This window comes from Aedes aegypti, chromosome 3, assembly GCF_002204515.2.
Source record: "Aedes aegypti strain LVP_AGWG chromosome 3, AaegL5.0 Primary Assembly, whole genome shotgun sequence".
Classification (NCBI taxonomy): Eukaryota; Metazoa; Arthropoda; class Insecta; order Diptera; family Culicidae; genus Aedes; species Aedes aegypti.
In genome coordinates this window covers 345,940,081-345,962,784 of record NC_035109.1, presented here as the reverse complement: position 1 = coordinate 345,962,784, position 22,704 = coordinate 345,940,081, and the positions used below count along the sequence as shown (strand labels likewise).

The 22,704-nt window shown below is 38.0% G+C and overlaps 1 protein-coding gene across 11 annotated transcripts in view; it reads right to left on the bottom strand.

The window, feature by feature from the left end:
* Positions 1 to 22,704, bottom strand: part of LOC5566064 (liprin-beta-2) — a 398,826-nt gene that overhangs the window by 134,842 nt on the left and 241,280 nt on the right. For 3 of the 11 annotated variants that reach the window (XM_021855567.1, XM_021855568.1, XM_021855577.1), the window contains exon 1: positions 6,695 to 6,860. The exons of 1 other annotated variant lie outside the window; for it this stretch is intronic. The gene's annotated coding sequence lies outside the window, so the exon portion shown is untranslated. Of the gene's footprint in view, positions 1 to 6,694; positions 6,861 to 22,704 lie in introns of those variants that run through there. 7 more of the 11 variants (XM_021855572.1, XM_021855573.1, XM_021855570.1 and 4 more) reach the window with 7 other exon arrangements.

The window sequence follows — 22,704 nt, the reverse complement described above, 5'->3', positions numbered from 1 at the left end:
TGCCCTGTAACGCGAGTAGATCACCTTCTCGAGGTGCGTTACGAGGTAAGATCTACCATATTGTACTCTTGTTGTAGCTGTTTTTGTTAATACTTATAAGTTACGGTCGGAAGACTAAGACCCACTTATTTGTCCTAGATGAAGAGGAGGCCGGAGTGGAAAAATGACTGAATCACCAACTGAGGCTGGTTTCAATTCATGAGTGCTTATCTTTCGATATCTAAGGGGTAAACGATTCCGAATCTAAAATAAAATGATAAAAGCGTTATTATGAGGATACCTGTCAACAAGTTAAAGATTTATAGACATCTATTCATACTAAGCGAGAACCTAATTAATCTTTACTAACTCTTTTGAGGATTCTTTCAATACTCAGTGGGAGCTTTGATATTCAAAGCGGGTTTTTAGGATTTCTTACGGAATTTTGAGTATAGAGTATAGAGTATAGAGAACTTTGGCAACAACAAACTCTCAGTTAGAAATAGAGGAAGAGCTCATAGCTCACTTAGCTTTGAAGCAAGGTCTGTCCCAGTGGGAACGTAAAGCCAAGAAGAAAAAAAAGAAGAATATTTAATAAGCGAATTGTTCTTACCATTGTTTCATAGATAATAGACCTTATAGATCAGAATTACACAGCGTGACAAGAATAGTATGTTTACGTTTCTCAAGGATCAATTCATGCCTCTCTTGTCGGTTGCTCAATCCGATGCCGTTATCGGAAATGTTCCAGCAGGTCACAATTTTGAGTTTTTTGAGCAAATTTTGAGCACTGGACGCCAAAGTTGTATAAAATACTGTTTTTACCAATGTTAACATTAAATTTGAACAATGGTCTATCAAACTTTTTGTTGATCTAATCCACCAAATGTGCAGGATAAAACTCAAACTTTTTTGCTTGAGTTGGTAGCAAAGCCCCAAGCTTTGAGCCAACCCTTCTCCAGTAGAGAATTTAGGACGCTTAGATGCGCATTGATTCTCTGATAGCTTGCTCAATTTGCACCATCTGATAAAAGTTCAATCTTGTCGCTCTCTTGCAACGTCTCTCTACCTATTATTTTATCATTTGCAAAAACCTTCTTCAGACTACCTTTACCTTTTGGTTTAAATTGCAGGATTGAACTTCGCTTAAAATTTTTTTTTATCAACATGCCCGCAGTCTCCATACAAAATTCTATATAGAAAGATATATTACTTTCCTAGATCATCAACATATACATTTTGTAGCATCAAAAGTCTTATAGCTTTGTTGATAGATATTCTTTAACACAAAAAGTTTGGTTTGCTTTTGTGAATTAAGCAAATAAATAACCATGTAAGTTGATAAACTTACATGCAAGTTGGCAAACTGGCAAGCAAGTTTACTCAAATCAATCCAATGCCTAATAAACTAGACGTGCTGCATTTTTTGGAAACGGAAATCGATTCAGCAACAATTAAATACGCATATAGCGGTATTTTGGTACTTGAGACAAACAATATGATATGCCGTATCTTTAGTCCAACTTCGATAAATTCGATGAGATGTTTAGTAGATTTCTTTTGTGATGGTCTGCCGATTCTCAAAGAATGACTATTCGCAAATTACTGGCGAGCTATTTGGCTAAAATCTCAACCTTCTCCAAGTATTCCGTTATGTATAACTGTAACTTTTGTTTTCGGCTGTGCAGTCACCGACGTTTCGGTCCTTGGATCGGGATTCTACCCGTTTACCCCGCAACTCATTACCCCGAAAGCCATCACCCAGAATGTAGTGGCCCAGTGAGGCAGTGGCGTCAAATGTACGTAAACGTACCCCTAACTTCATAACATCGAATGCCGTTTCTCCGAATGAACAATTGCCTTGAATGACATTGCCCTGTAATACTGGAATTCGGGTAAATCTCATTCGGGGTGATGGGATTCGGGATGATGTCATTCAAGTTAATGTCATTCGGGTTAATGGGGTAGAATCTCGGATCGGTCCTTTTTCAGGGGCTATTTTTATTTAAAATATGAATTTCAATACAAATTCAAGCACCAAATTTCAGTCAACTTACTCGATATCAATCTATAAGGTCAAATTTTAATAGTAGGGTTATATTTGGAAAATTGAGCTTTAAGTATCATACACATATTATGCGGGTGGTTGTACGAGTCATGGATGAGCTTGGACTTAATACCGGATTTATTCACTGCGGTTTAGAACGAATCTAACTGGTGGTAAAACATTATTGCAATTCGAGTGGATAAAGTGATGTATTTTGACTGTAGTTGACTTGAGAGAGATCTCTCAAAAATGTTGGTTGTCAAGTATATTTAATATTAAAACTTCAAATTTAACCCTTTCCATTGACTTGTTGTCGAATCAGTGTATTTTGGTTATAAAAGTTTTGATTCTATAAATGTTTGTTTTGAGCCATTCTTTAAAAAAAAAATGCGTATTCAAATTAAAAATCCGTGTTTTCCATATGAAATGTTAAGCAATCTAAGATTTCGACGAAATGTTATTGAGGCAATCTTGGCTAAGCATTCATCAGGGAAATAAAAACATTAGTTTTTTTATTTTTCCCAACGTTTCGGTTCGTCTGGGACCTTTTCGGTAGTAATGGTGGACACCGAATTCCAGACCGCTCGCTCGGTAGGAGATTCTCACGACGGATTATAACCGGTCGGACGCAATCGACACCGATAATTCCGCATTAGAGTTTAGTAAAGCCATCTTGACCAGAAAACCGTTGTGATTTTACCTTGAAAAACGTCCCAAGCAGACCGAAAAGTCAGGAAAAAAAACTAGCCTTTTTAAAAAGGCTATAGATTGCTTAGTCAACATTTCCTCAAGAAAAAATATTGCTCAATGCAAAATTAAGATATTCTGGGCTGATAAAGAATTGAAAAAAAAAACAATAGATAATGAAGAAATCGCAACAATCAATGCAAACATTTCCAGAATTTGAGCTTTTTCGAATCGTATCAACCACCCTCATATTTCAGAACGCCATTTTTATGAGGACGTTTGGCATGCCCTACAAACATTGGTAGCTGTATTACAATTTATTTAGCAGAAATACGTTTGAGAGTGGCTGGTTCAACTCTCATTTCGTGAAAATGTTTGTTGGGTGGAGTCAATGCTCATCTTCAGCAATATCTTCACACATTCGTCTTGAAATTCTTTCAGCACATCTTCATACTCCTCTATATATTTTTACCAAATCCTTCCATAAACTGTTCCTAATATTCTCTCATGAATCAAGGATAATAATGTATTTCAATGATCTTCAGCTATTCCTCTATTTGAAAAAACAAAAAATCCATATCTTCATCAATGGACTCCACAGCAATTTTTTTAAAGCAATACCCTAAGAAAATCTTTTTTTTTTCAAACTTCTCCAACAATACGTCTTTGTAAAGCATTAAAAACGTTTGAGCCTCATATTTTGGGCATCCATTTTCCAAAACACAAGCAATTGAACTGTTCCAGGAATTATAAAAAAGAATTAACTAGAAAGTTTACAAAGTTTTCTCTTTAGAGTTAAAACATTCTGTGTTCAGTAATTTTTTAAGATATTTCTTAATAAATTACCTCTTATGTTTGGAATTCTGCCATGAAAAAAGTCCTCCAAGGACCCCCTCTTTGGAAGTTTGTGATGTATTGAAACTATAGACTCATAAAATATGCCTGGAGATACCTCAGAAAACATCTTCTAGGATTGATGCAGATATTTCTATTTTTTTTGCTTTTTTCCTCTCGAAACACTTTTAGAACTTGTACTCACTTAATTTTTTCCCAGAGCTTCCTGAATAATTCCACCAGGAGTGCTAAGACTAACGAAGAATTCCTACAGGTGACATCTCCGAAAATATTCAATTCTTTAACCAGTAATTTAAATTAGAGCTCCTCCAAGCATTGCTCGATTTCTGCATAGATTAAGAAATTCCTTCAGAGATTTTTACAAGTATTCATTCTTGAATTCTATCAAAAATTACTAGATTCTTGGAGTATATACAAGACGCGAGACAAGACATAACACTTATCGCCTCGATAGATTTCATGGAATAATGTAATGACTAAAGAAAAAAAACTATTGAAAGAATCCTCGAATAGATTGCTGGAGGAGTTTCTATTAGCATCCGAGGAAAATATTTGAAGCAATCTGACAAATATTTAATAGAATCCTTATAAAACTCCAATATAAATACAGTCAACTCTCCCTTACTCGATATTGAAGAGACCATCGAGTTAGGGAGGTTTCGAGTTACAGAACACAAAATCAATGCAACTACGATCCAAGGGACCATCGAGTTAGCCATGAAAACCAACATTTACTATGGTTCTCTAACTCGACATCGAGATACGGAATATCGAGTAAGGGAGAGATAACTGTAGTTACAAAATTTCATGGTGAAATATTTTCAATATTCGTTTAAATACTCGTGCAATAATACCCGGTGATTTAAAGCGATAAATTTGATAGTCTCAATGATTCAACTATCAAGTATTTTCGAGTTAGCTTCCAGTTTACGGGAAAAAAACTCTCAACATTAAACATTTCTACTGAAAATTCAATAATTAAACTGAAATTTCATGATTTTCGATGGAGATAGCACTTAAGGTTGGAGAGTCAAACGTTGAAAAATTAAAAACAATTTCATCCTCAAGATTATCCAATATGGGTCAAATAAATACTTTTGACCTAATTTCACACGATAAATTTGTCTAAAACCTCTCATCTGCTTTATTTCATCTCTTCAGCGCCCAGTCACGACTTTAATTAAACTGCTCCAGATTGATTAACTTTCCACCGAACCGTACGCGAGTCGTCTTTCCCCAGCATTGACCTTTTTCGCAACTGAACTTCCTCCGCATTTAGACCGACGCCAAACTCCCACAAATCACCTCCCAAACAACCGGTGGTATCGTATCAAAGTCCCCTCTGGAACCTCCAAATTGATCCAGCTCCCACGACATTTCGATTCCTAGCCTCCGCAACAAGAACCACTCGAAATGTCGTTTCTTCCAATTAAATAAAAAACAACGACACCCCGGTCACTATTATTTTATCGCGAGCACCGCCGACACTACGACTGGATTTTAGATTTTTTTTTTTCGCCGGCAGCTGCTCATTCGATTCCGATCGAAAAAAGGGGTTTAATTGAATTACTACTTGGAGCGTTGCGCTGCACAATGGGACCATTTCTGAAAAAGACGATCAAAATCTACAAGGAATCTTAGATGGAAGTTATCCACGGAAAACAGCTTTTCGTATTTTTGCTGCAATCCACTTCGTAAGAAGAGACTTGGTGCATATTACGCTATTTTCATTCATTATACGAAGTATTTCTCGTGTAACTTTTCAAAAGGAACTAGCTAACATTGAGAGGTTGTATTTGACATTAACCTTTTCCATTGCGTTTTTTTGCATGTAACGCTTTACATGGTCATTGTCTTTCGATCTATAGTAAATAACTTCTCATAAGCTTTGGTGTTGCACTGTTATAATCCAAAGAGAGCGAAAGAGGAGAGAATCTCTCATTCTTACAGTTCCTTCAGTAAAATCCTTCGATAAAGTTCAGCGAAAACTTTTCGATAGGTACCTTTCGACACCTCAATTTTCTATGTTTTGATGGTGTATCATGTTCATTACACTACTGAAAAGTTGGGTCTAATCCAACATTTTAGTTCTAGATCAGTGGTATTTGTGTCGACGTTTTCAATACTTCTAATAAAAACCATCCTTTCCTATATTAATTTTCAAAACTGGTTTTGAGATTCTACTCGAAAACAATGTCAAATTAGTATCTTCAGCAAAGTTGCTTGAAATTGGATTTTCTACCATTTCGCAACCCTCTAAAAAAATTTCAAATCCTTTTTCTTCGGGTTTACTGTGTAACCCTCAAAATAATCTAATTCAAAGATGTAGAACGTTCCGAGCATAATCTCTGCGATGACATCTAAGTCCCCTCAGAAGTTTTGATCGTCTTTTCATGAAATAATCCCACTGTGCACCGTCATCGTCGTCGTCGCCATCACCATCGTCATTCTCCACCGGGGGGATTAAAGTTATGGCTAATCGATTGGAACGTGAAATTTGAGCCACGATTTCGTGAATAGTAGACGCCCGAATGCACTTTGGCATTCGCAACGATTTTCCCTTCCATTGCACAGATTTTTTTTTCACTTTTCCCATAAACTACGTTCTGACTGATTGGTTGGTTGTTTGGTGGCCTGCTTGCAGCGGTAAAAGTTTTGAGTTTTCCTCATCATTTGCCAGCAATTTTTCATCTCATTCCAATCGACTTCTTCTTTCTGGCGTTATGTCTTCACTTGGACAGATTCTGCTTTTCTGCTTATAGTTCTAATGAACACTTCCACAGTTATTAACTGAGATCTGTTTTTTCACTATTGACCGTTTTTGCATTCGAACCTCAGCATGGTCTTGCTGAATAGCTGCGCGTTAACCGCTCCGGTTATCTGGGCTCCATTACAATCGTGCGCCCGTTCAATCACCAATGCTTCTCTTCCCGGTCCGTTTTTTTTTTTTTTGACACAAACAAATTGCACCGATTCCAATTAATTTCACTGATTTTGCTAATTCCCTTTGCTCGTGGTCATTAAATTTACAAATTGAACCCATCCAGCATCGTCACTATTGTATTACAACTACGTATCGAACAGCGCACCACCCTTCGGCAAGCGCGATAAGAAACGCAAATTAACCTGTTTGTTTCTTCCGGAATAACAAAGCGCGCACGCGGCAACATGAATCGCGAAACGATCGATCCACAACAGCGCGACGACGGTTCGTTTTCGGCGGTAGTTTTACCACTACTGAAACCCGTTCCATTGCCGGATGGTACAACTTGCTTGGGTGTAGGGTATTCTGTGTAGGTTCCCAAATGTTGCCGACGACGACGTCGCCATACAACGCAAGAAGTTCGCGAGTAAGTGGATGGAGGAGCGTCATCGTGCCCGCGTGAAGCACGATCGCTGAGCCGCGTGCGCCGTTTCGTGAGTAGTCGTTTAGTGGCTGGTGAGAGGAGTCGCGTGCGCACGATTTGGAGTAAGTTTTACAGAGAGAGCGGGAGAGATTCGAGATATTGCGCGGTTGGACGGTGTAAGTAAGCATGCTTGGCTTCTGGGGAGAATGGAAAGTGAACGGTGATCTGAGGCACAGATGTAGGGATGCTTAATATCTGTCAATTGCTATCAAAATGATTAATACAGACTTGATTCAAAATAGTTATACAGCATTGGCAAGATTTTTATACAAAATTGTTAACTTAAATCTTTATCTGTGAGAAATTAATTGAATTCAATTCGATTTGGATCGAAGTGCAGTTCTTACCAGTACTGATCAATCACGGAGTAGCAACCATTGACATGTACAATCAGTCTATGCTATGCTATGCTAGTTTCAACTTGAAATACTTTTGAACAGTGAACATTTATAAGAAGATATGCTTCTGCAAATTTGTCGACCTAGACGAAATTCACAACTTTGTTCGCACTGTGTGAGTCACACATTCAAATTGGTTGACTTTTGTCATTTCAGAGCCATTTTTCGTTTAAGGGGAAGAAATTTTATCCGAAAATTCAGATTTTCGTTTCTAGTTGTACCGTCGATGGGGGTGACAATGGGTCTAGGGGGTGAGATTGGGTCAAAACGGAAAAATATGACTTATGAAATATTTCAGCTCATAATGCTGATATTACATAAAATATAATTCATATGTTAGAGGACATATTATTACACACAATTAATCACAATATACATTTTCAGAAAAAGTAGTTTTTGTTTAATATATCAACAAACTTGTATGTAGATATTAAATAAAATTTACAACATTAAATTTATCCTGTGCAAAGTATCCCGCATGTTCTTTAACCTCTATTGTTCTATTAGTAGAAGGTTGATAGTCTTTTCAATACACTTCACTCGTATTTTCCGGAATCTACTAGATTTTTCCACAAAAATTTCATTTTTTTTTCGGTACGGTGTCTAAAACATTAAAAATGGGGGTGAGATTGGGTCATGCAAGAACGATTGTGAATTAAATCACAAGACTTCGTTTTTGACGTTTACAGTTCCGTGTGTACTCTTGCATCATTAGGACGTGTTTATTCTTTCTAAATACAGCATCGCCAAGTTTACTTGAGAATTCCATGCTTTGAATAACAATGGAACGTATTTTGACAACTTCTCAAACCATCATCTGTTTTTCGTGCGCAGCATCATCGTAAAATTTTATCAAATATTATTTTTATTTAATTATGTATTAGTCATGATTATATTAAATCTTCGAGCTGTTTAGTAGAATACCTATAAGTAGATGAAAAACCGAATTTAGTACTATACCATTTAATTCCACTAGAGTTTGTATCCTTTGACAGATACGCGTATTTCGACCTCAACTGTAAGGCCGTCTTCAGTGTCGTGTACTAGACTCGACTAGTCGAGGAAGAAGCATAATGTGCATTGCCATTCACGTGTGCACTTTTTCTTTCATCTTTCATCTGCCTGTATACAAGTGAGCGGGTCCAATAAGTTGTTTGGCTGTGTATTAATATGCTAAGAGTGCGGAGCTGCAGCTAACTGTGTTTGCATGTATGCAGTGGCGTGCAAAGCAAAACACGTATCAAGCATTATAATAAAGTCGAGAAACGAACGAAGGAGAATGAATAGGGGGAAAGAATCGTTTTATTCATTCATTTCGTAGCCACAAAAGGGCTACGGATAACTCGTTATTTTGAGCGATCCGCATCTTTCGCACGGCTCCGACTCTTTTTGCCCATCTCTAATGATCATGAGCGTAGCCAGGATCTCCATCGGAAAGGGGCAAGCAACCTTAAAGTCTATTCACGATTTGTTCGCACAAATACAACCTCTGCACACTTTTGGCATGAATCGTTAAACTACGAAGGACATCTATTCCCCATTTTCATTCACAGCAACAAAAGTGTAGTAAAAAACACGTATTTGTTTGATTTCTTTTCTGAGCAACATAAGAATTAACGTTTCAAAAACTATCCTAATATAGTTTCTAGAAACATTTCCTCAAATGGAAAAAAAAAAAACTGATATTTATTCTCACAATTTTTTTCATGATATTTATTCTAACATATTTTGCAAAGATTCGTTTGTAATGTAAGCTAATCAAAAAGTTTCTTTTTATAAGAATTCCACAAATGGTACATTCAATTTCTCAACAGATTCCTCTGAACATTTCCTGATGATTTTCTTTAGCAATAAATAATACTCAAACCTCTTCTAGGGTTTTTTCTGGGATACTTTCAATGTTTATTTCTGGAATTAATTCAAAAGTGTTTCGAAAATTCAACATTTTATTAATTATTTCAAGGCAAGATATTTGTTTCGAAATCACTTCAAGTACTTTTACTGGGACTCTGCCATGCATGTTTCATAATGCTATCAAGATTTCTGCTATTAACCTCTTTGGAAATAGTTTGCTAGAGATTTTTAGAGAAAAAACATCAAACGATTTCTCCAAACGTTTTTTCAGCAATGGAAACAAAACTGGTAATGTTCTATTGATATTTTTTACAGATTTTTTTTTTCAAGAATTCTTCCAGAATTACCCCCAATAACTATCCCAAGAATCAACAATTACTCCTAGATTATCAACATTTCTACAGAGATTCACATAAGAGCTATTCTGTGGATTTCTTTAGACACGCCTCATAGTTACTTTCCTCTGAGCTTTTCTTAACATTTCTTAGAGCATAATAGGAAAGATCCCTTCAGAAATGTATCCACGGATTTCTACATATTTTTTCAGAAGAATTAATCCAAAAACTTCATGAATTTCCTTTAAGAAAATTTTCTGAACATGCAGGATTCTATGGAATCCAGGAAGTATTATCATGAGACCTTATGGATTCTGTAGAGTGTAGATGAATTTTTGGTACTGATCTTAGAGATATTCATAAATAAATATTATGTTTTGGTTAGAGAGGCTTTACGCAGAAAGGTGTTTGCCTTGAATAAATAATAATCATAAAACTAAAACCAGAAAGAAGCATTGAATGAAGACCTGAAAAAATTGTAATTAGGGAGTCAAAAAATCTCTGCAAAAGATTTTTCAAGATTATTTTCTGAAAAAAAAAAATGTTTTTTTTTTCTCAGGATTTATCCCGAAATTTTTCTAGGAATATCACTTGCAGAAATTAATACAATCAAGGAATAAATTTCTTGAGAAATATTCTTGGATTCAGCAGGTTGATCTTCGGTAGGGATCTTAATCAAATTCACAGATAAATTATAATTATAAACATGAAATCAGAAGGAAGCATTGAATTTATTTTCTATGATATGTTTTAATGAACACTTGGAAAAATATGCTGTTTCAATATTTACACATGATTAATTGCTGGTGAAACTAATGCGAAATATTTTAGATAAGCTCTGTTATATCACCTGGAAAAGATCAAAACATAATACTTCAGGTATTTAAGGTTGAATTCTTTAAACTTTTGGAAATTTTTGAAATCTCTATATGATTTTTCGATGAACTTTTTATGCAGTCCTTAAAATAACCCTAAGGAGATATTCTATATAAAGTTGTAGGCAAACTCTCTGATGGAATCTTAGAGAAATGCTTGTAGAATTGATTATAATTCAAAAAATGGAAGAATAAGAAGAAGAAATGCTTGCGAAAATAGACAGGGAAAATTCCTTAACAATTCAATTATCTGAAGAATTTTTCAAATTCTGTTAAAGAAGCCCAATCATCATTTCTGTAGAAATTGTTCGAATATTATCTTAGTATTACTATAGATACATTACTGAAAAATCTTTGGAGTATTTTCTTTGGAGATTTTCACTGCGAAAATGAGCTGTAAAAAGAGAGCGATGGTAAAACCCATTTTTCTCGATTATTTATCTTTGGATGTAGTTTACTCTACTGGTATGATAAACAATTAACGAATCCTACAGCAATAGTGCACTGTTATCATCCCGATATAATTAGCTGTAGCAGTAGACGATAAACAGACTCTTATGATGTGTTGCGGATCACGATTGTTACAGAGAATTAGTGAGAGATATTCTCAATTTTATAAGAATTCAACCCCTGAAGATTATACTAAGCTTTGAAATTTCGTTGGAACGTGGCTAGCCACGTTGGGTAAGCTAGTTTTCTATAATTTTTCATATACCTTTTGTTTTGCTTAAACCTATCATTTCAAAATACGAGTGTTTCTCTAAAACAGTTCACTTAAACAAAATTGGACCTAATTTTTGGAATCAGCGTACAATTTTGCATCTAAAATGAAGGTCGACTGGTGAAGTTCATTAAATTTGTTTCATTTTGACAGCCCCCTAAAGGAAAATATCATTGATGCATTCTGATTTCATTTCATTTATTTAGTTAACATCTACACAGATAACACTGAATCAACAATTTCACGCCACAATACTCGGTTCGTGGCCGCATCTCTCCATCCTCGGTTCTGCCCCACGCTCGCCAAATCGATACGCACTTGATCCGCCCACCTAGCTCGCTGCGCTCCACGCCTTCTTGTACCAACCGGATCCGAAGCGAATACCATCTTTGCAGGGTTGCTGTCCGGCATTCTTGCAACATGCCCTGCCCATCGTATCCTTCCAGCTTTGGCCACCTTCTGGATACTGGGTTCGCCGTAGAGTTGGGCGAGTTCGTGGTTCATCCTTCGCCGCCACACACCGTTCTCCTGCACACCGCCGAAGATCGTCCTAAGCACCCGACGTTCGAAGACTCCAAGTGCTTGCAAGTCCTCCTCGAGCATCGTCCACGTTTCATGCCCGTAGAGGACTACCGGCCTTATGAGCGTTTTGTACATGGTACATTTGGTGCGGGAGTGAATCTATTTTGACCGCAGCTTCTTCTGGAGGCCAAAGTAGGCCCGACTTCCACTGATGATACGCCTCCGTATTTCACGGCTAACGTTATTGTCAGCCGTCAGCAAGGATCCAAGGTAGATGAACTCGTCGACCACCTCGAAAGTATCCCCGTCTATCGTAACACTGCTACCTAGGCGGGCCCTGTCGCGCTCGGCCCCACCAGCTAGCATGTACTTTGTCTTGGCCGCATTCACTACCAGTCCAACTTTTGCTGCCTCGCGTTTCAGGCGGGTGTACAGGTCTGCCACCTTTTCAAATGCTCGGCCGACGATGTCCATATCATCCGCGAAGCAAACAAATTGACTGGATCTCGTAAAAATCGTACCCCGGCTGTTAAGCCCGGCTCTCCGCATAACACCTTCTAGCGCAATATTGAACAACAGGCACGAAAGTCCATCACCTTGTCGTAGTCCCCGGTGGGATCCAAACGAACTGGAGTGTTCGCCTGAAACCTTCACACAATTTTGCACACCTTCCATCGTCGCTCTTATCAGTCTCGTGAGCTTCCCGGGAAAGCTGTTCTCGTCCATGATTCTCCATAGCTCTACGCGGTCGATACTGTCGTATGCCGCCTTGAAATCGATGAAAAGGTGATACGTTGGGACCTGGTATTCACGACATTTTTGGAGGATTTGCCGTACAGTAAAGATCTGGTCCGTTGTCGATCGGCCGTCAACGAAGCCGGCTTGATAACTTCCCACGAACTCGTTTACTACAGGTGACATTCTGATTTATTTATTAGATTTCTGGAAAATCTATGGAATATCTTTTGAGGATGCTTAGCAATTTTTTTTTGCTGGATTATCAGTGAAGATAGGCTTCATAGTCTCAAAAATGTTAAACTCTTGTGGGCAAACATAACTTATAATATTGAAGAACAGAGTTTTATTGTCCAATTCAAACTACATCGTAGACCATTTCCTTAATTGTCAACACTTCTAAATGGGAACAAGATTTATTACCACCACGCGTAACGTTGTCTTTTTGAGATTTATTAACATATATCTCTGACTACGAAGCCAGACTAGATACACATCCTTTGTACTTTCCAGTCGGTATAGCTAGATACAACGAGAAACATTCTCACGTGTTGACCCTAACTGTGGGTCAAACCGAGGAGGAAAAAAAAAATTAATTCTGAAACCATTTGCCAAGCGTATCCAACTTCGGTAGCGTCCAAATTTGTTTGTAGTATGCTATTTTAAGCATTTTTCATAACATCAAGATTTTATGGACTCGCTGTCGTTGTCGCCGGAGTACGTTGTGCTATCGCTTTCCTTGCCGCTTTGGCCTTTGTTTACATTCACATGCTGGAAATATAAACATTTTTATTGCACTACATTTCGCTTGTCGTCTGGTCTCGTCGTTTTCTAGATTCACTCCGGCTGCGGCCGCCGAGAAAATAATTTTCCTGCTATTTCTATTCACACAAGACACCACGGCTCGTCTTTCGACGCCTCCTCCCATTGACTGCCGTCGCACAGAGGTCCAGTTTTTCAAAAAGCTGGGAATTTCCAAACGTAGTTTTAAGTTGATAAACAAAGTCAGTAAATATTTTGCTCAAATGCGCTATCAAGACCAAGGAATCCATTGAAGAAGATTGCCTCAATTTGCGTAAACATTAGTGTTTGCAAAGAATTGAGATCCTCAAAACGTATGAAAAATAGCGTTTTTTCAGAAGTTTGTTTATGAAAAAACTCAAAGACTCTTCCAAAAATAGGACCCCGTTAACGTTAACTCTAAATAATATTTCAAAACTGAATAACTAAAATTAATAACATACTGTGAAAGCGGAATTTTTTCAATGGTTTTTTTCTGAAATCCAGTCCACTGTGCGTCGTGTGAGGAGCAGGAAGCGAAAAGCTGTGCAATTCGCCCCTGATGGAAACTGACCTGGTTCGTTATTCAGCATTCGCGAGGAAAACATGTGGAAAATGTGGAGATAAACATTTTGTGCTCCCGCGGAATTTCCTTCTTTTCATCTGATGGCACACATGTGCTCTTCTCGCCACGTTTTTCTAATGCTGCGTACCCAACATATTTTTTGCACCGATTGTTGACGATTCTGGTGGCAAATTTTCCAACTCTCGTGTAACCAATAGGTACATACCTAATGCTTGACTGGTTCGTTACGGTTGATTGGTAACCTAGTAGCAATCATTGCCACTGTCGTGGAGGCGTGGGATTTGAAGAAAACAAACACAAGCCTACACTCGACGACATCGAGGTAGAGTGGTTCCAGTTCGAGGGAACTGGAGAAGCTTGTAAACACGTATTGTTTGCTGCAAGGGTAAACAATTTTCGTAGAAATGAGAGGAACTTTTCCGGAAAGCTGTGGGAATCTTGCGAAGGTCGTCAAGGCAGTTTATTTAATCAGGAATACAATGTTTTGGGTTTTTGTACTTGTGTAACCACTGACATGACTCAAATCACGTTTTCTAGTAAATACCTAAGGATGCCCACATCGGTTATCGGTTTAGATTCATTTACAGCTAATATTATTCGGGAATAATCTCCTATAAGCGTTCCTGGAATAAATCGTGGCTGAATTTATAGAATTTTTTTTGACACGGTTACAAGGTTCATCATGAGTATGCAAAATAATCTTGATTTTTATAAACAATGTTTAACTTTTCAAGACATATATTGGCAGGCCTTAAGCTTATAACTTCAAAAGTTTTTCTGAAAAAAAAGTGACAAACTAATCCTTCCTGCTTGGCATTAGCGTAGCTAGGATTTTTTCTGGAGGGGATCTAGCAAATTCTTGTATCACAGAATTAAATTCGGTCGCAAGAATCTCATTTTTCCCAAATTTCGTAGGTTGCATAGGTTTGTATTGATTTTCTTTGTGATTTTATCTCATGTCGCTGCCCATCAGCTAACAATTTGTCTGGTTGCTTAGCAACGAAGCTTGGTTTACTGATACTCGCCTTTTATTTCTTGAGATCCCAGGAAATTTATTTGCCGATGACTCAGCTGTGTGAATCTTGGATAAAATCAGCCGTGATTCGGCATTCAAAATTAAGTGTGTATGTCTTGGAAAGTCGAGAAAATTTAAAACCCAAAAAGATCCTTGACCGGCGAGATTCGAACTCATGCCCCTGTTGCTGAATAGAAAAAAAAAAGATCAAACAGGAATTCATGAAAAAGTTGAACCTATTCGATTGTGTGAACCGATTCTCTTTCTGTGAACAACAGCATCCCATGTTTGAATAAAAATCGATTACCGTCTGTATCATAAGCCGCATGGGAATCGTCCCGACAAAAAACGACAGCCTGTTGGTGTGCCTGACTGTGAACAGAAGCCTACTCTCACCTAGTTTGGTTTTTTCATCCCCACCTAAATCCCCTCACTGGCGTATTTCTTATATGCACGCCAGTATGCCACCCGTATTCCAATACGTGGCTACGTACAAGAAGCATTCGGGGATTATGCGGTGATGAAAGGGTCAATAAACCGGCAACGAGAGCGTATCTTCTCCAGCCATAAAAGCCGGCCGGTTGATCCCGGGTCACCAGGATGAAACCACAACAAGTTGGCAAACACACCAAGGACCAACGACGCGACGTCGACCATGTCGTACTGTACCGTAGTACCGTAGCCCAGTGGTTCTCAGTTTAAACGACTATGCGAGTCACCTAATTGCTTTTAAATCATGGCGCGAGGCGCAAGATATTTATGGATGCGATTTAATGGCTTACAGATGATTGCAGATATTAATAGAAAACAATCCGGAAAGCATATAAGAAATCACAAATCTGGCTTTGCAGAACTTTAAATTTTATCAACATGAGTATATGATTGACCGCCCACAGTTGCTACCTTCGAATACTATTCACATAAGGGAATTTAACCCCAAAAATCATAGAAATCAGTTTAGATATTGAAAAGTTATAGCAATTTATTGTTTTAGACGGAAAATTGTAAGTTTCTGTCGAACTTATTGTTGCGGTAAGTGCTGAAAAAAATACTTCGAATGATTCTCGCGGGCCACACAAAACCTTCTCAAGGGTCGCATGTGGCCCGCGGGCTGCAGTTCGGTGATTACTCGTTTAACCGGTATCGTAGAATCCTTTTCAAAAAGTTTTTTTTCCTCAGCCCAGGCACCCGATTGTGACCGGTTCTAGTCGGCCCATCATTACCGTCATCATCCTTTCACCGGATGTCCATCGCCGCTGCAGTCGTATACCTGATGGTAGTTTAGGTGTGAACCTCTCGTAAGTTTAGTACGGCATGAGAGCCCACCGCTCCATTCTACAATGGAAATGAGGGTACTTGAGTGTGAAATGTGTACCACTACGACATAGTGGGGTACTTCCCGTGTGCTCCAGTGCGCTAGTGGCTGTTTACCGGACGGAAGAAGGATTTTAATAATTAATCCGCTCGCATTCTGCAACTGGGACCGGGGTCGGCTAACCGCACTAGACGGCGGCGGTTAACTGTTGGTCGACCACCTAGACTAGCTATCAACAGCTAAAAACGACCGGTGAGAGTCATATTGGTACCTAGACGTGGAATTTCTATGCCAGCCGGTTAGCAGATGTATGTGTTTTATAATGAGCAGACAACGATGCATGCCGAAGTGAAGTGAAGTGATGACGAAAGTGTCAATTGAAAGAACGTGAATTCTGAACTTGCCATGGAGAATAATGTATATACAGTTGTCTGTAAGTTCCCATTTAAAATCTGGATGACTGGGATTCTTTAGGACACTTTTTTGCTATTCGAATGAACTAAATTGCAAAGAGAATCTCCACACTAGACAATGAACAATGTCGAAAACACAGTCAAATGATAAATTAAACTTACCACACCATTATAAGAGTGTTTATACTAGTTGTAGATTTTTTGAAGATATTCATGGAAAATGCACATATGGAAACTTTGAAAGGTATGGTTCGAAACATAAGAAGTGAAACATCTACTATTCCAATTATAGCGTCCAAGGTATGAAGCTGTCTGTACCGTCGTCGGGAGTGCCATTGAGAATAACTATATAAAATTGTGATGTTGTGTTCCTTGTAGTTATCTACAAACTGTTATAAAAAAATAGATTCTTGGACCTAGTAGTCTATTTTAATGAATTATTGAATAAAGCTTGAAATTAAGACCTTTTTATAATTACATACTTCAAGCTTTGAAACTTCTATGAAACTAGAAAATTTCACTTTTAGGAGGACGAATACTATTTTGAAATCTTACAATTATGTCCATCATATCAGTTGTGATTGGAAGGCTCTAGAGAACTCGAGCAGACGGAAGACGATTCTCTTGATTTGTTCTTATTGCGTATTAACTCTAGTTAATTTGGCCCAATGTCATCCCTATTCAAAGAAAAAACAAACCTCAACTATTTGTTAAGCATTTGCACACTCATCCATGAACGTATTTTTATATTTATCAGTAAATTTCAAATTGCGAAAGTTGTTCAAATATTAGGACTTACGCATTTTTGGGCCAATCTTACCCCCAGCAACGATTTTTTAATACAATATACAACAATAAAACAATAACAATAAAGTACTAGCTCTATCGTACTGGTTTCTGAACAATACCACCAACCTGTTTGATTTCATAGTAGTAACTACAAAATTTATGTTCCGTCAAATGATCTTTTATTAAATTCTTGGAGTATATCAGGGCCTTTAACTACAGGCTTCCGGAGCATTCTAAGAATTCCTGGAGTATTTTTGTATTTTGGTGGTATTCTCGGGAATTAAGTATCGTCGATGTTCATAGATACTCACAGGTACTCCGTGGCGCGGGAAGTGGGTAGGAAATATAGGACATGCACTACGCACAAAAAACCTGGGTAGGACAGTCATAGTATTGACCGACCTACGATTCATTTATTTGTTAGGAAATTAGAACAACTTCAATGGTTGTAAAGGCAAGTATTTTGCTCTATTTTTGTCAAATTTGTGAAATAATTTGTTAAAATTTGGTCTCTGTTTTAATGCAACTCTTTATATTTAATGGTAGGTCTCTGAAGTATCTATTTAAAACGTACAGGCTCCAAAGAAACCTTCAGAGATTTTAGGGGATTTAACAGGCTCTTCAAGAATTTCAAAGATTCCCTTTAGGAAAATCTTGAAGCATTATCATAGTTATTCTAGTTAGAATACTTTCAAGGTCTACAGGGATCTCTCCAGAAATTCTTTGAGAGGTTTCTATACCATTTTTCCCAGAAATTCTTCCAGCGATTGTTCAAAGTATGCTCAGAAGAATATCCCCAGAATTTTCTCCAGAAAGTCCTTGAGAACTCCAAAGCTACTACCTGCAGTAATTCCTTAGGTATTTTATTTTCTCACAACTACCCTAGACTTTTCTTTGCTTTTTTTTCCTACAACTGTCCTAGGATTTACTCCAGATATTTTTTCACTAATCCTTCAACCGAATTCGGTAGTTGTTGCTCTAGGAGATCTTTCAAAGTTTTCGACAGAATTTTACCCAGGAAACCCGCACAGGTTTATTCCAGAGTGTTCGAAAAAATAGCTTGCGTGTTGTTTCAAGAAACACTGCAAGAATTCCTCCGCTTGTTCATGTGGATTTACTCAAGAATGCATCCACGATTCTTCCCAGAAATCCAAAATTCCTTGAGGGGCCCTTAAAAATAAAATTTCTAGGATTGTTTCCAGCATTTCATCAAAGTACTACTCCTGCAGTTTTTCCAAACATTTTCAAACAAGTTTCTCAAAAAAATCCCATGCAATCTACAATTTTTTTTGTCACTAGTTTATACTACAGCATTTTTATCAATAATTCCTCCGATCATGCCGATTTGTATAGAGATTCTGTACAATGTTTTACGAAAAATTTCTTTCGAAAAGCCTGCGGAATACTATCCCGAGATACGATTGATTTTTTTTCGGTTACCTTAGCAAATTATCTAGGAAATCTATCAACACTTCCTCAAGAATCCAGGAGAAATTTCTGTGATTCTTCTTCATTTAAACCTGTTTGAAGTTTTATCAGAGGTTACAGGTTCCAGAAAAAAAAATGCTTGGTATTGAAATAAAACTTTTAGAAGACGTTTTGACTGGGAATCTTGGTGGATGTCTCACGGCAACCGATGGATGAATCACTGGATATGATCTTTGTAAAGTTAGGACTTTCTTGAAAAAAATTTCAAAACTTTTTCGGAGGATGATTCTCGAAATAATCTTTGGACATGTAGTACTATATAGAAATTCATTTCTGTGGTTCTCCTCGAGAAAACCCTGGTTGAATTCTTGAGGTATCCTTAGCAAAATTATTGGGAAAATTCTGTAGTGAAATTCGCGGAGGCAAATACCTGAATAAGTTTTGGATATTCTGAATCCTAGCGAAAATCATACAGTAAAACTTGTCGGAATGTCACAAGGAATCTGATATTTGCTCTGATACTACAGAATACTAGAAAACAACAAGACATTCTTCTAATAATTATGATATTTTTCTGTTGAGCAGTAAAATCAAAGCCATAACAAAAATAATACGAACTGCTTCTCTAATCTGACTTAAACAATGTTACAAGCGACCAGCCTCGGCAGGGCTAATCCTCTGCAGCCAACTCTAGGTCGGCGCGCCATAGAAGCTGCAATTCCAAGTAGCGAGCATGCGACCTCTCACAACAATGAAACGGAGGCAATCGAACACGATATGCTCCGCTGTTTCCTCCACACCAGCACAATTGGGGCACGCAGGAGATTCTGAGTGCCTGAACCTATGCAGGTACTGTCTATAGCATCCATGTTCTGACAAGGCTATAGTGGTCATGCGACTCAAAGGTAAAGGAAATCTATAGAAGATTTTCGTAAATGATGGATAGGCGTTTTCTACTGAAGCTAGGTATGATACAGAACGCTTCGATGCTTAATAAATTTAAAATGGCTTGCTCAATTTTCACCACCTAACCAAAAATTTCAATCTTGTCGCTCCTTTACGACGCCTTCCACCTATTCATTTTCATCATTTGCAAAAATCTTCTGTAGACTGGTAAGGTGTAATGTAGGTGCACCAGGCTTGGTAGAAACTCAAACTCCTCTACGAGGCAAAGAGGAGGCGATTTTGCCGTTTTTCTGAGGAGAAAAAAATGAACTCAAAATTTTCAACACATATCCTCAAGCGATTCGAGTGAGAGTGCAAAAAACTGCGAGGATTTTTTCAGAAACTCTCTCTCTCTCTTGTTTTAATGCTCACACTTCAAAACAACTCTTGAGTCTGCCGCCCGAACAGACAGTCCTCGGGGAGTTGTGAGAGCACCCTTTTTTGATGGAATTTTACTTTGTTGTGTTTTGTGCTGCATCTTCCTCGCTCATTTTTTGTTGCCTCTCTGCTTAACATTTTTTCGCTCCCTCGCAAAGAGGCAAAGGCAGCATGCTTCTCTATAGAATATCACCGAACTCTGGTGATGTTGAGGAGAATTATCAAGCCTGAGGTGCACTCTGTACACCATTTGAGCAATTCAGTGAGAATTGCTCATGTACAGTGCATGGGTTGGTTTTCATGGGTTGTTGTTGTTAGTGCGGCATCCGCACAGTCTCTGAGTTACCTTCTCAGGGGGTCTGTTTGCAGATTTCCTTCTTGTAAAAAAAAAAAAAAAAAACAAAAAAAACACATCATCCCTATAGAAAACTTTGGCAATGAGAAAGAAGACAATCACTGCTAAATGCAATCACACGTTCTCCTCATGTAACAATTGAACACTAAGTTAGAAAACCAAAACCCGACAGAAGCCGAATCTTGCCTTCACTCTCAATGGTAGTCAGACCTGAACATACTGAAGCCTTTGGCAAAAGCTTCTTTCGTTTGCTCGCTTTTAGAAGTTATGCACACATCTTGTATCGTTTCACGGCAGATGGAAAATGTCAAAATTTAGAGAGAGGTAATTTATGCGCTATACCTTCGCAATGTTCTGTGCAAACAGTAATGTAAACGATGCAATTTGAATCCTCCAATCAGATGAGGAGGTACCCTGGGACGGTGGATAACGATCTTTACTTAGTGATGAGCAAGCACTTCTCGGAGAAGAGCGTACCGTTTGAGAACAATCTATTTAGCACGCGATGCTCCATTTGCTTTGACTTGGCTGCTGATGATGGAAACTGCAGACGGATCTGAGGAAGGTCAGTTTAATACTGGATATAACTGGAGTGTGCACTCGAATCTGGTTCCTCGTGATTTACTGCATCACTCGATCTGCATCCATAGGATGGATGTACCAGTATGCGCCATAGTACCAGTATTCACCACTCCGGATTATATGTACGACATAAATAGACATAAAAAGTTTAGCGTCCATTGAATCATTTTGAAATGATGTTGGAAACATTTCTTGAAAACTTCAAATTTTATTGAGAAAAACTTTAGCTACTTAGCATCTTATTCCACCATGGTGTTCCTGAATTCACCACCCTCCAAAAGTTGCAAATTCAGGAAACGGAACCAAAAACATGTCGAATACTGTTCCAGTATATTCACCTCCTTAATTTTCAACGCAAAATCAATGTTTCTGATCGGTTCTTATATTTTTCTCGTTAAACTTCGGATTGGAAGCTGTCGTTTCACGTACTGGCAGCATTGATTGATTCATGAAAATATTTTTTCTTAAGGTGATGAACATTGGTACACCTACCCTACCACCGATTCGTACTGAAATAGATTGACGGGAAGACCAACCGCTTCGATCGTGGATTAAGTTTTAATGCACTTTACCGATGGATGTTTGCGTGACTGTGTTCCCCAATCGGAACTTCTTACGGTTTTCGTGAGCTGCGGTCACGTGAGCGTTGTCGCTTTTTCCAGTTGATTGCTTATCTTTCGCCCATTGTGCGGATTGGCTTATCCATTTTTCTTTTGCGCGAATTCGATTCGATTTCGTCACCGTCCACTGTGAAGGAGATTTCACTTTTCTCATTGCTATAACCATCTGAGAACGAATCCAGATGAAGTTTTCCGCATCCTACTAAGGTAGAAGAAAAGTTCAACCGTCAAAACCTGGGAGGGAGAAACCAATACAAAATTTCTGTACGTCATAGTGAGCCGAGATTCCGCTGTCACGAACTGTCACTGTGAGCCCAGATCTCAAACATTGGACTAACATGAAAAAAGCGCGTAACTGATTAAAACATATTTCCGTATTTCTTCAAAAGTGATAAAAATCGAATGAAAATCAATTCATCCACATACCGCAAGTAATGTCACGTGAGCACCATTTAATCTGATTGAACATAAAGCATTGAAAAACGCATCGTTCTACTTTATCCAATGAAAATGAATATTTAGTGCATAGAAAACTGTGGCCCTTTTTTCATGTTTGTCAGGAAAGATCGAAGGTGCACAACAAATCGAAACTACCGATTTTCTCGAAGCCTGCCTTGATTGTTGTTGGCAAGCTGGAGTTATCTTGCAGTTCAAAATAACGTTGTCTTATATTTCGTGTGTAGTATCGGTGCCTCCCTCCCAGGTCAAAACTAGTGTAATATTTAAAGAGGGCCTGTCCGAAAAACGTTTAAATCTCAAATAACAAAACAACTCGTGAAAACGGTCAAATACAATTACTTGGTTTAACTTAGGCCCTTCTTCAATATGTTTATTTTATCGATCATTGAGGTGATTTACATAGTTCGAAATATTTGAAAAGGGCCTATCAACAACAGTGAACACTGAAAAAACGCGTGTTACGATTCTGTACCATATTCGTTGATCTTACTTCAACCTCAGTTTCGTTATCGCAAGTTTTGTACTAGCGTCCGACATTTATGATAAAACACGTGTTCCATACCATTTTAAAACTCAAAAATAAAAAAAAACTCAAACTTAATCTCAAAACCAGTTAAGCCCTTT